The 12,297-nt window shown below is 45.5% G+C and overlaps 1 protein-coding gene across 5 annotated transcripts in view; it reads left to right on the top strand.

Annotated features, from left to right (window-relative positions):
* The first annotated feature begins 557 nt into the window (after positions 1–557).
* The window catches only part of SIL1 (SIL1 nucleotide exchange factor), a 209,739-nt gene continuing 197,999 nt past the window's right edge, over positions 558–12,297 (top strand). Inside the window, exons 1-2 of one of the 5 annotated variants that reach the window (XM_081825721.1) lie at positions 586–704; positions 1,171–1,305. The gene's annotated coding sequence lies outside the window, so the exon portion shown is untranslated. Of the gene's footprint in view, positions 705–1,170; positions 1,306–6,329; positions 6,471–12,297 lie in introns of those variants that run through there. The other 4 variants (XM_081825720.1, XM_081825718.1, XM_081825724.1 and 1 more) reach the window with 4 other exon arrangements.

A 12,297-nucleotide genomic window follows, 5' to 3' on the forward strand; every position in this document is an offset into this window, starting at 1 on the left:
CTGATCTTTGGAAGTTATTAGAAGTAAACATATACGCAGCACCTGGCACATAAGAGATATTCAGGGGGTAGAGCAGAATTTGAGCTGTGGAGGACTGTAACTTTGAAAATGATTGGTCGTTGTCAATTCACACAGTATATAAATATCAAAAATAAATGACTTGCTGGTGACCTATCCGCACGAATTTTCAAAGGACTATTTTTACTGCTCGAGACACGGATGTATCCCATTTTGAGTGGCAACAGCTTGATTTATCTTTACTTCTCACGTCCTCTGGTTTCCTTCTGTTGTTCCTTCCGCGAGAAAGAAATTAGACTGTTGGGAAATCACAGATGAAACTTCGAAGTCCCATTTTGATCTGGCTTGGAAGCAAAATCAAGTCCGTGGGGATCTCTTTCGGACGACTCTCACTCTGGCGGAGGGATACAGGGGAAAATCACTCCATCAGAGGTGGCGCTAGAAGGCGGGACTTAGCAGAGGCGGGGAGAGAGGCGGGGCTTAACTTTGCCAGCGGGAGAGGCAGGCGGCCGCACATCTTTCTGGAAGGCGGCAATTGGGAGAGACGGCGAGTGACGTAATAACTGCGCGCTCACAGCTTCAGAGGGTCGCCGCCGCGTCTGCGCATGGGGAGCTGGTTGCCGCTGCAGCCGCCTGGAATTGTGGGGATTGTGTCTGCCCCTCGGCTGGCGGGCGGGAAGCCGAAGGTAGGGGCGGTGAGGGCCGCCCGGTCATGGAGGTGGGCGGGGGGCTCCGGGCGCTGTCCGAGCCTCCTCCCACCGGCGGCTCCGGCGCGTTCCCAGCACTGTACCGGGGCCCCCAGACAGGACCCCCACCCCCAAATACATCTCGTTCCTCCAAAGCGGGACGACCAAGTGAACCCTGGCCAGAGCCCAGGAGTCGCCTTACCTACCTTTTCTGTTCAGGTCGTCTCTAGTAACTTTTCTTAAGTCCCAGGAGATGAGGCGGTGGGGATTCCGAGACTAGCTTTTGATTCTCTGTTTCATCTTCCTTCCCTGTTTCCTTCTCCCACCCTCAGTTTCTGCATTTAACCGCTTCTTTGTTGACATTCTGGTTCTTGGCCGAGGCCTCTATGTGTCTTCACCATATGGAATTGTCCTCTACCCGCGTCGTATTTCCACGCCTGACATGTGTTTTCCTGTTTCCCGGTAGATGGAAGACTTGTCTTTGAAGTACGGATTTCAGACTTCGGTGTTTTTCAAATCACCTAGGAGGTTGTGTACATCCCTGGCCTCTACTCAGTGATTTCATTTAAAGTGGAATATGGGCACCTGCAGTGCTCCCCAGGTGATTCTCTTTCTGATGGTCCTGAAATTCTTGCTTTGAGAGTCTCTCCTGTAGAAGACTGGAGGGAATCCGTTGGGAAAGAACACCTAACACCTGGGAGGCCAGTGGGGGTTTCTTTGCACTCTAGAAGCTAGAGGGATGTTTGATGTCTTTAAAAAAAAATACTGCCCCCCATATGTAATGTCAGTTTTCTACTAAAAAATTTAAAATATCTGGCATTGATTCAAGCTTGTGTGGCTTTCTGACCTCACTAAAACAAAACAAAAGCACACACTGCTTTGGGGGGATTGAAGGGGTTAGATTAACCCAGAGTAGGTAGGCAGTGGGAGAATGAATCTTACATGTTTGCTAAGAAAAGAAACTGATGTGTTTATAAACAGTAATAATCTTTGTTTTGACAGTGTAAAAGATGTTTTGTTTTATATCTGTTTGTCTTTTTAGCTCTCACTCCACCCAAGCTTTTTTTTTGTTGTCTGATAAAAATATAGCCAGATTTGGGGTTTGGACAGGATTTTGATGGGAGCCAGGGTATGAGGATGTTAGGATTGATGTATAACATGGATTGTAAGTTGGTGTGTGGTTTCAGTTGAAAATATGGCTCTTAGGTTTTTAAGAAGGTGTTGCCACACCAGATTTATGTTTTTCTTTTGGTTGTTTAATGAATTTAATCTGCTAATTATGTGGTGTTATGATGAAATTGGCTACGGAAAAGACTTATTGCCCCCATTTTACAGAGGGTGGGAATGGGGAATATATTAGTACAGCTGTGGTGACCCAGGAATGAAAAGTTGCCTTGTTCTTGGATTCCTGCTTTCTTGACCTTTTCTGATGTCTTTGGAGACCAGTCATTCTCTGCAGAGTCCAACTTTGAGGGTCAGTGTGTTTCATTGACCCAGTAAAAGGCTAATTAAGCGAAACTGAAAAGTTAACAACATGGGTTTTAAAATAAACGTGCTAGAACTTTTTCATTGAGTGCTGTTCTCCTTTAGAGTGGTATGTGTAGGTGTGAGTGGTGGGAGTGTGGCCTTATTTAAGTGATATGTCATTGTCCAAAGCAGTTTTGAAAATCTACCTCTGAGATTGTCTTCAGAGACATTTTTGAGCCATGTTAGCGATCAGTTTCATTAATACATAATACCATACTGTTGGTTTTTTTTTTTTTTTTACCCCCAAGTGGCTTGGTTAAAGCAACCTTGTCACCCGACTTGTCTTCAGATGAGTAAAAAGTTCTTTTGAAGTGGACATAATAGATTTTTGGTGTGTGGTGAACATGTTTTGAATCTGTCACTTATTAGCCATATGACCTTGCACAAGTCACCTCTTAGGCTCAGTTTTCCACTGCATAAAAATGGGAATACTGGAGCACCTGCCTGGCTTAGTCAGTGGAGCATGGGACTCTTGATCTTGGGGTTGTAAGTTCGAGCCCTATGTTGGGTATAGAGATTACTTTAAAACTCTTTTTTTTTTTTTTAAAGATTTTATTTATTTATTTGAGAGAGAGAATGAGAGACAGAGAGCATGAGAGGGGGGAGGGTCAGAGGGAGAAGCAGACTCCCTGCCGAACAGGGAGCCCGATGCGGGACTCGATCCCGGGACTCCAGGATCATGACCTGAGCCGAAGGCAGTCGCTTAACCAACTGAGCCACCCAGGCGCCCCTAAAATTCTTTAAAAAAAAATGGGAATGCTTACTTGGAAGAATGGTTGAGGAGGAACACATTAATGACATAGGAATGCAGTAACCGTTTCTACCCTCAAAGAATGAAGATTTGCTATTAATGACAACAGTTCATTATCTTTGTCGATTCATGCTCTGACTTCATCCTACTTCTTGCCTTTTTTCCCCCCACTCATTTTCTTTTTTTTAAAGATTTTATTTATTTATTTGAGAGAGAGAGAATGAGAGAGAGCACATGAGAGGGGGGAGGGTCAGAGGGAGAAGCAGACTCCCTGCTGAGCCGGGAGCCCGATGCGGGACTCGATCCAGGGACTCCAGGATCATGACCTGAGCCGAAGGCAGTCACTTAACCAACTGAGCCACCCAGGCGCCCCCCCCACTCATTTTCTATCCTTTCCTCAGTGAAGCTGTGTTGCAGAGGCTGTCTGCCAGTCTCTTGGAGTAAGCCTCTTTTCAGGAGAGCTGATCGGAACATTCTTACAATGCTAGCCCCTTGGTCATGTATTCCTGGGGATTTTTCTTTGGGGCCGCCGCTGGTGCTTAGCTCACGCTCTGTACCACAGGCATCTCTAACTCCTGGATTTGGTGTCAATTTGGAGACCTGTCCTTGTGAGGCTAATCTTTTCTCTTTCTGAACAAGGGTGACTACTTTATCCTTCTCTGAGTCAGTCTTAAGCTGCAGGCCTTAGTTTTTCACAGCACAGAGCTTCTTATTTTAATTATATGTGGTCTAAAGGGGCAGTATCCTGCCCTTTTCTTCGTGTTCTTTCACCGAGGGCTTCCCTGCTGAGTAGGGGAGGAGAATAGCCCCTTGCCATTCAGGTGGGGCTTTGGGTAACCCCTGATTCCTAGCATCAACAGTAATTGAGTTTGTCTTTGGAATAAGAACCTTGTAAAAGATAAAAGCTGCTCAGGACACATGTGAAGATTCTCCCAGAATTTTACTGACTTAGGAAGGGTTTACACTTGGCATCCTTCCTTGTGCTATTTTCCACCTTGGAGACAGAATCGAGGAGCAACAGACTCATGTTCAGCACACACTTGTATTTCCTTCAGGTTCCACCCGGTGGCGCATGGGTAAGGGTGTGGTTGTGTTGGCTGGCCATGTCTGCTCTCATCCTCCTAACAGTGCCCTTGGGTTTGGTGTTTTAGGCTTTGAGATGTGTCTTAGTCACTTATGGGCCGCTATAGAATACCATAGACTGGATGGCTTAAATAGCAAACATACATTTCTCCCCTTTCTAGAGATTGGAAGTGTGAGATCAGGGTGCCAGTGTGGTCAGGTTCTTAAAGGTAGTGGGTCAGCTCTTTAGACATCTAATCAAGTGATTCTCAACCTTTTGTTCACTATCACCTTTTGAGACTTTTTCCCCTAATTGTCCCCTCCCCATGGAATTTCAATACCACAGATATACCATGTATCCACTTGTACTGTGGCCCTTTGGAAGGCCATAAACTTACAATATCTAAGATTTTTCTTCCCGAAGAATCATTCCCTGCCCCGCTTGGGGGCGATACTGCCCTCATTGAGAATGCATGGTCTTACCTATATTCTCTCTCTAATACAGCCATGAAGGCATGTTTTATATCCAAAAGATCCACCTGTTACCACCCCAACACCAGACTAGTAAAAGTGGGAGAACATTATCTCATCCAGTCTTCCAGTCAACCTTGTAAAATAATTGGTATTACCCCATTTTACAGAAGAAAAAATAGGCTCAGTGAAGTTAAGTGACTTGGCCAAGGTCAAAAAGTTTGTTGTAGCCAGGCTTTCAACCCAGTTCTGATGCCACGGTGATTTCTTTTGCACTATGCTACCCTCCTCCTCTCAACATGAGCCTGCTCTCATCAGCAGGATATTTGACCATTCACCTTATTTTCTTAAGGCCCTCCTAGGTGCCAGGTCCAGTGGAAGATATTGAGGACACTAAAGTGAGAAAGAATTCCTGCTCTTGAGGAGCTCACTAAGTTTTCCCAAGGTGTGGTGCCTTAGGTCTAGTTCCCTTGTTACCCATCCTGTTTGACTTCTCCTGAGATGGCTGGCAGTAGCTAAGGGCTGTCATGGAAAGATTTGAGGTAAAATCTTTGGCCTTTATAAGGATCAAAGCTGTGAATATGTCCCTCCTGGTTCCATTTGCCAACCAGCTGAGCTGTTTCTAATCGCTGAGCCTGTTGCCTAAAGTGTGTTGCAGGCCCAGGAAACTCCTTGGCCATTACGTGTTTATAAGCATGGGGATTAGTAAGAATGCCATTTCTGCTTTACTTAATGATATTCCTTTTTTTTTTTTTTTTAAGATTTTATTTATTTATTTGACAGAGCACAAGTAGGCAGAGCTGCAGGCAGAGGGAGAAGGAGAAGCAGGCTCTCCACTGAGCAGGGAGCCCGATGCGGGGCTCGATCCCAGGACCCCGGGATCATGACCTGAGCTGAAGGCAGCTGCTTAATCCACTGAGCCACCCAGGCGCCCCTTCTTAATGATATTCCTAATTCAGAGCAGAAGTTGTTTTGTCCTTTTCTGATGTTACTCCATATTGTCTGCCTCAAAACCTAATGCTGTTAAGAGAGTTGGAGAAGAAATGGAGTATGTGTGGAGGTAGAGGTGGGAGGGATGATTTTTACCTGGACTTCTCCAAAGGGGCTAGAATTGAGTTTAATCTTTACTATTTTTTTTTTTTAAAGATTTTATTTATTTGACAGAGGCACAGCGAGAGAGGGAACACAAGCAGGGGGAGTGGGAGAGGGAGAAGCAGGCTTCCCGCCAAGCAGGGAGCCTGATGTGGGGCTGGATCCCAGGGCTCTGGGACCATGACCTGAGCCAAAGGCAGACGCTTAACGATTGAGCAACCCAGACGCCCCCAAGTCCTTACTATTTTTATTTTCTTCCAAATCTTGGACTTTTTAAAAACTTTTTTTTTTTTTTTTAAGAGAGAGAAGGAGAGAGGAGGAGGGTAGGAGCAGAGGGAGACAGGGAATCTTAAAGCAGGCATTATGCCCATTGCAGAGCCCAACTCCAGGCTCAGTCTCATGACCCTGAGATCATGACCCTAGCCGAAATCAAGAGTTGGACACTTAACTGACTGAGCCACCCAGGTGCTCCCCAAATCTTGGACTTCTGAAGTGTTCCATTTACCATCTGTTTCTCTGATGCCTCCTTGGCCTTACTTTTTCACAGCTGAGCCTGCTGTGTTGGCTCAGGTGTTTCTGGAAGTTGGGTAGTGTCTGATGGTTAGCCCATGTCACATGTCCTAGCCGCAGAGAAATGGGAAGGGGTATGTTTCTGAGGTCTGCTTGCTGGCTGTGTCTTGACTGAGGGTGTTGTGCTTTTTAATTACCACTTATCATTCCAGGCAGAGGAGTATCACAGCAGTCAGTGAACTGATCCATGTCTAGCTACTTGACTTTCTGCAAGTAGTCTGCCTTTTCTGTCTTACGAAGGGGAGGAGTTCTAGAAACTGAAAGAAGAATCACAGATGTATCTCATTGGTCAGGTGAGGAATGCTGATACCAATGGACTTTTAAATGGGCATTTCTTTATGTCTGGGAATAGTTTCATGCTTTTGCCTCTCTCATTTCTGTGAGGCTCCCACGGGGTCAGCAGCCATCTGACCAAACTTGAGAAAACTAGCAGGCTTCAGTTCAGTGGAAGTAACATAAAGTAGGACAATTGATACAGATAACATTGATTGGTCACACTTTGAATTCAGTTGGTAGTAGAGTTGGAAACTTAAGGGGCAGGATCCTAAGGAAGGTATTTAAGGTTGATTTTGTGACTCTCCCCACTGCTGGTCATGGGGAGTTGGGTTTGATTGTATTCATGAAGCAAAGTCGCCATCCTTGGGCCCAGCTGCTAAAGTCTGAAATCGTGGTGTTTATGGGCTGGAACACATCATCCTAGGGGTCATTATATCAATTTTATTGGGAACATGAGTGCAGGATCTGGTTCAATTCCAAGGAATGGCTGTTGGTGGTTCCTTGGGTGAGTGAAGAGTCAGGAGGTTCCCTTGTGGTTCTGTCACCTTCCAGTGCTTGAGTTTTGTATTCAATGGGTTCTTATTTTACTGATGACAAAACTGAGTTCCAGAGAAGTGAAATGGGCTATATACCTTTTTTAGGGCCATCAGCATATTACTGGCAGAGCTGAGACTCAAGCCAGAGGATTCACAGAGGGTGGCCGGAGAAGTTGTTAAAATTATTTAAAGCCTTATAAAGATGCAAGATGCCATTGCAGTTAAAAATCTCCAGGGAGGGAGAAGTCCCCACCTCCACTGACTGCTTTATTCATTATCTTAAAACCTTCACTGGTGAGGTTTTTGGCTGTCATGCTGATTTCTTTCCTTTTCGTGTTGAAGTGTGTTTCCTCTTGATCTTACCCCAGAGGAAATAGATTTGAAGCTTCCCACTATTTTAGAAACAGAACAAGTGCTCAGGCCAGGCTGCTCTGAGGGTGTTCTGTAAAGAATGGGGCCAATGCACCAGTGGACCTTATCTGGTGACCAAAGCAAACCCGTGATACATCACTAAAAGAAAAAGAGTAAGGGAATGAATGGTGTGTCAGAGTGGTTTAAGAACATTCTGGAGGGGCACCTGGGTGGCTCAGTTGGTTGGGCGTCTGCCTTTGGCTCAGGTCATGGTCCTGGGATTGAGCCTCGCATCAGACTCTTTGCTTGGCAGGGAAGCCAGCTTCTCTTCTCCCTCTGTCTGCAGCTCTCCCTGCTTGTGCTCTCTCTCTCTCTGTCAAATAAATAAAATCTTAAAAAAAAAAAACCACAAACATTCTGGAGTCAGCTTACTTGGTCATATTTTGCTGTTTACTTACTAGCTGTCAGGTCCTGGACAAGTTACTCATTTTCTCTAAGCCTTAATTTCATGATCTGTAGGATGGGACTAGTAATAGTTCCTCTTGGAACTGTTTTGAGAATTACTTGAGAGAATACATATGGAAAGTGGTTCCTCTGGCATAGTATAAGTGCTCTGTGTTATCACTTATGTCAACAACAGTAGTTTCTTTTTTTTTTTAAAGATTTTTTTTTATTTACTTGAGAGAGCGAGAATGAGAGAGAGAGAGAGTACATGAGAGGGGGGAGGGTCAGAGGGAGAAGCAGGCTCCTCGCTGAGCAGGGAGCCTGATGCGGGACTCGATCCCAGGACTCCGGGATCATGAACCTGAGCCGAAGGCAGTCGCTTAACCAACTGAGCCACCCAGGCGCCCACAACAGTAGTTTCTAATTCCTGACCCAAGACTTGGTTACAGGATAAGTTATGCTGACTAAGCCAGTGTTACCTTAACCATCATTGTCGGTCTCCTTTGTTGTTGTTGTTTTTTTTCTTTTTTTTATTATGTTATGTTAATCACCATACATTACATCATTAGTTTTTGATGTAGTGTTCCATGATTCATTGTTTGCATATAACACCCAGTGCTCCATGCAGAACGTGCCCTCGTTAATACCCATCACCAGGCTAACCCATCCTCCCACCCCCCATCCCCTCTAGAACCCTCAGTTTGTTTTTCAGAGTCCATAGTTTCTCATGGTTCTCCTTTGTTGTTTGATTATTCATTATCAGGAGTCACAGCTGGCTCATGCTGAATAATAGTCACAAATAGCAAGGAACTTTGAAGCTTCTCTGCCATCTTCTTTACTCGGCTTAGTTCTCACCTTTCTGGGGCTGTCTTTAACTGGCTGTCCCAGCCAGTGGGCCCTGTTTCCAGGGCCGACTGTCCAGAGTCTGCCTGGGGCCCTTTGACAGTATGTTCTCCTTGTCTCTTGCCTTCTGCTCTTCAGCCAGACGTGAAGCAATTAGCTCGTTATGGGAACTTTGACTCCTGTCACGGCTTTCTTCTGATTTGTATGCCCATTTCTGGTCCTTGTGAAAGGTCGGGGAGGCGCAAATACACTGACCCAGATTTTGTGTTCAAGTTGACTCTTTCTCTTTGAGATTTACAACTGGTTCAGTGTAGCAGTGGGGATGGGAATGGGGAAAAAGCCCCCGAAGCTACTACCCCTCATTATATTGCTCTCAAGCTGAGTTTCTAAAAAACCTGAGTACTGTCCTTACCGTCGTGACAGCCTGTGCCTTACTTCTCTGAATGAAACAACTAGGCCAAAACCTTATCATTGGGTGGGAAAACCAGTCTGAATTGGTTTAAAAAAAGAAAAAGAAAAATTAGAGAGTCTCTTCAAAGAAATGCTATTGTCTTGGGCGACTGGGTGGCTCAGTTGGTTCGGCGACTGCCTTCGGCTCAGGTCATGATCCTGGAGTCCCGGGATCGAGTCCCGCATCGGGCTCCCTGCTGAGCAGGGAGTCTGCTTCTCCCTCTGACCCTCCCCCCCTCATGCTCTATCTCATTCTCTCTGTCAAATAAATAAATAAAATCTTTAAAAAAAAAACCCCAAAAAACCAAAAACAGAAATGCTATTGTCTTAAATTTTTTGGCAAGCCTCTGCAGTATCTTTCTTTCTTTCTTTTTTTTAAGATTTTATTTATTTATTTGACAGAGAGAGACACAGCGAGAGAGGGAACACAGCAGGGGGAGTGGGAGAAGCAGGTTCTCCGAGGAGCAGAGAGCCCGATGCGGGGCTCGATCCCAGGACCCTGGGATCATGACCTGAGCTGAAGGCAGACACTTAACAACTGAGCCACCCAGGCGCCCCTGCAGTATCTTTCTTACCTAGTCTTAATGCTTCCCCTGTTTCCTGTAACTGCTCCTGAGGTATTATGGAAGGCTCCTCTTACACCTTACTTTGGTTTCCTTTAGGACATTGTGTACCACTGCCCCTTGGGGTCTTCCTAAATACAGTGCTCATTGGAGAACACTCATGCTTAGAAGCCTTCTGTGGCACCACCTGGCTGCTGCTGAGTACATTCTAAATGCATCCATTGTCCAGGTGTTCCGATGTTCTGTGCCTCTCATGGTGTGTCCCTGTCCTACCACTTTAATTATATCCTCTACCATTACCCACATGTATCCTTTGCTCTTGATAGACTGGTCCATGTGGCCCTCTGAAGATGCCTCATGTTTGTGACTCGGCCAGTTCTTTTGCCCAGGTCCCCTCTCCTTTGTTTCCGACTTAAACTGCACAGCTGTCTTCTTCAGTGAGCCTTGCCTGATACCTCCTCATCTGTATCCCCATAGCAACACTTTGATTATAGAATTTGGCATACTTTATCCTGGTTAGTTATTTTGTCTCTTATTATATGAGCTTCTCAAGGACATGGGCTATGCTTTATTTTGTGTCTCCAGCATAATGCTGAGTGTAACACGGACACCATAAATGTTTTTTGAACGAAGAAATACGTGAAAGCCTGAGAAATGGTAACAGTCCTGTTCAATTCCCGATTCTTTCCTGGAGCATTCCTTGAACCCTAGTCACAGTGAATCTGGCATGCTCAACTACCAGAGCCCTTGGTGTCTGAAGCAGTCCGATTCTGTAGAATAAGTCTCCTCTTCCCAAATGGATTAGAAATTCCTGGAGGGCAGAAAGTGCATCCCTCATTTCTCTTTGTGTACTCAGGCCCCAGCACAGTTCCTGGCACATAGAGGGTGTTTAGTAAGTGCTTATGAATGTAGGAGTCCTGCTCTTTGTCAGCCGATGTGCCTACCTCAGCCTCCTCTGTCACTCACTGGCCAGGGGTCTCCAACTCGAAGGTGTTTTCAGGGTCAGGTAGGGGACAGTCAGTGTGAGCCACAGGGAGTGGTGGGCCTGTGTCAAACTGGAGGGCTCCTGTGTTCCATAAAGGGCAGCTGCTGCTCAGCCTATAGTCATGAGTGAGTGTGGCTCTAGTGTCCTTACCTTACATTACAAGAGAAGTGGGATTTTTATGTGAAATCCCCAGGGACTACCAAAGTATATCTGTGGTCCAGATTTGGCATCAAGGCTACCCATCTGTGATCTTTGGGTAGAGCCTGAAATTTGCATATTTAAGCTCCTTGTGGAAGAAGAAAGGAAGCGGAAGACATAACCTGAAAGCTTTTGAGGGAGTTCTGTTGAAAGCCTAGGTTTGGTTGAGAGTGTCCTCTTATTTTCTGTGGGTAGTAATGTAGTCTCTTGAGCTAAGTCCTGCAGAGACCTCCTATTTTGCTTCATCCTCCCTTGTATTCGGTCCCTAGAAAGATGGTGACCCAGGGACTTAGGTGATTTTTACCCTTTTGCCCAGCCTCTGCTGAGGCAGGTTTGATGGTTCTTGCTTCTAGGCTACTTCTGAGGGTCTGGTGGTCAGTCTGGTTACAGACTGAGGTCCCAGGAATCATTCCTGTTAATGGCTTCTCTGAGAAGGAGTTCTGAATGAACCAGCACAAGTGAAAGGGAGATATATTGTACAAAATTATTGCCTAAATGTGGTTAGCCAGGGGGCAAAGCAGTATAATAGCCAGGAGGAGATCTGTACCTCCATGGAGGCTTTTGCAGGGCAATATCTTACCCTCTGGCTGCCCTGTTCTTTTCATAGTCCCTAGGCCTCTGGCAGAGCTTACTTGCTTGGCATTACCTTTTAGGTTTGAAGGTGTTACCACCATTGATACCTCCATCTGAGGCAGAAATAAGCTGATTGGATGAGAAACTGAAAAGAGTGTTGTCTTTGGTGAGGGGCCCTGGGTGGCTGGGCAGTGAGGGGGAAGAGAGACTTAATTTTCATTGCATACCTTTGTGTGCTTTTTCAAATTTGAGCTGTGCGCATATATTGCTAATATTTTAAAAAACGCCCCTGGGCAGACTCAAGTGTGGTCTCCTCTTCAAATTCCACTCTGTCCTCACTTTATTCCTTAACTGTGGGTTCTCTGTAAACACCTAGAACCAGTAACTGTAGATTGTCCCTTGGAGGTGATAGCCTTGTTTTTCTGTTCCTCAGAAGTGTCTTAGGCTTTCTCAACCAGAGGTCTTCAGAATAACTATCAGGCCTAAAGTACGCTCAACATTTTACTGTTTATAAAAGGGCTTTCATGAGGTGCCTGGGTGGCTCAGTTGGTAAAGCGTCTGCTTTCGGCTCAGGTCCTGGGGTGGAGTCCTGTATTGGGCTCCATGCTCAGTGGGGAGCCTGCTTCTCCCTCTGCCCTCTCCCTGCTCATCCTCTCTCTCTCTCTCTCTCTCAAATAAATAAAATCTTAAAAAAAAAAAAAAAAGGCCTTCAAATAATGGATCTTTAAAACATCCCCATTTCACAGAGATGAGAAATTGAAGTTTAGAGAGTCTGAATTACTTATACTTACTGAGGGTTGTACGGTTAGGGTAGGGCTGTGACTAATGCAGGTAGCCTTACTTCATATTCCTGCTCCTTGCTCTTAGTGCTTATGTCAGTGAGGTAGTCTTCCCTTTTTGG

This window comes from Leptonychotes weddellii, chromosome 7, assembly GCF_054177405.1.
Source record: "Leptonychotes weddellii isolate Sample4059 chromosome 7, ASM5417740v2, whole genome shotgun sequence".
Taxonomy (NCBI): Eukaryota; Metazoa; Chordata; class Mammalia; order Carnivora; family Phocidae; genus Leptonychotes; species Leptonychotes weddellii.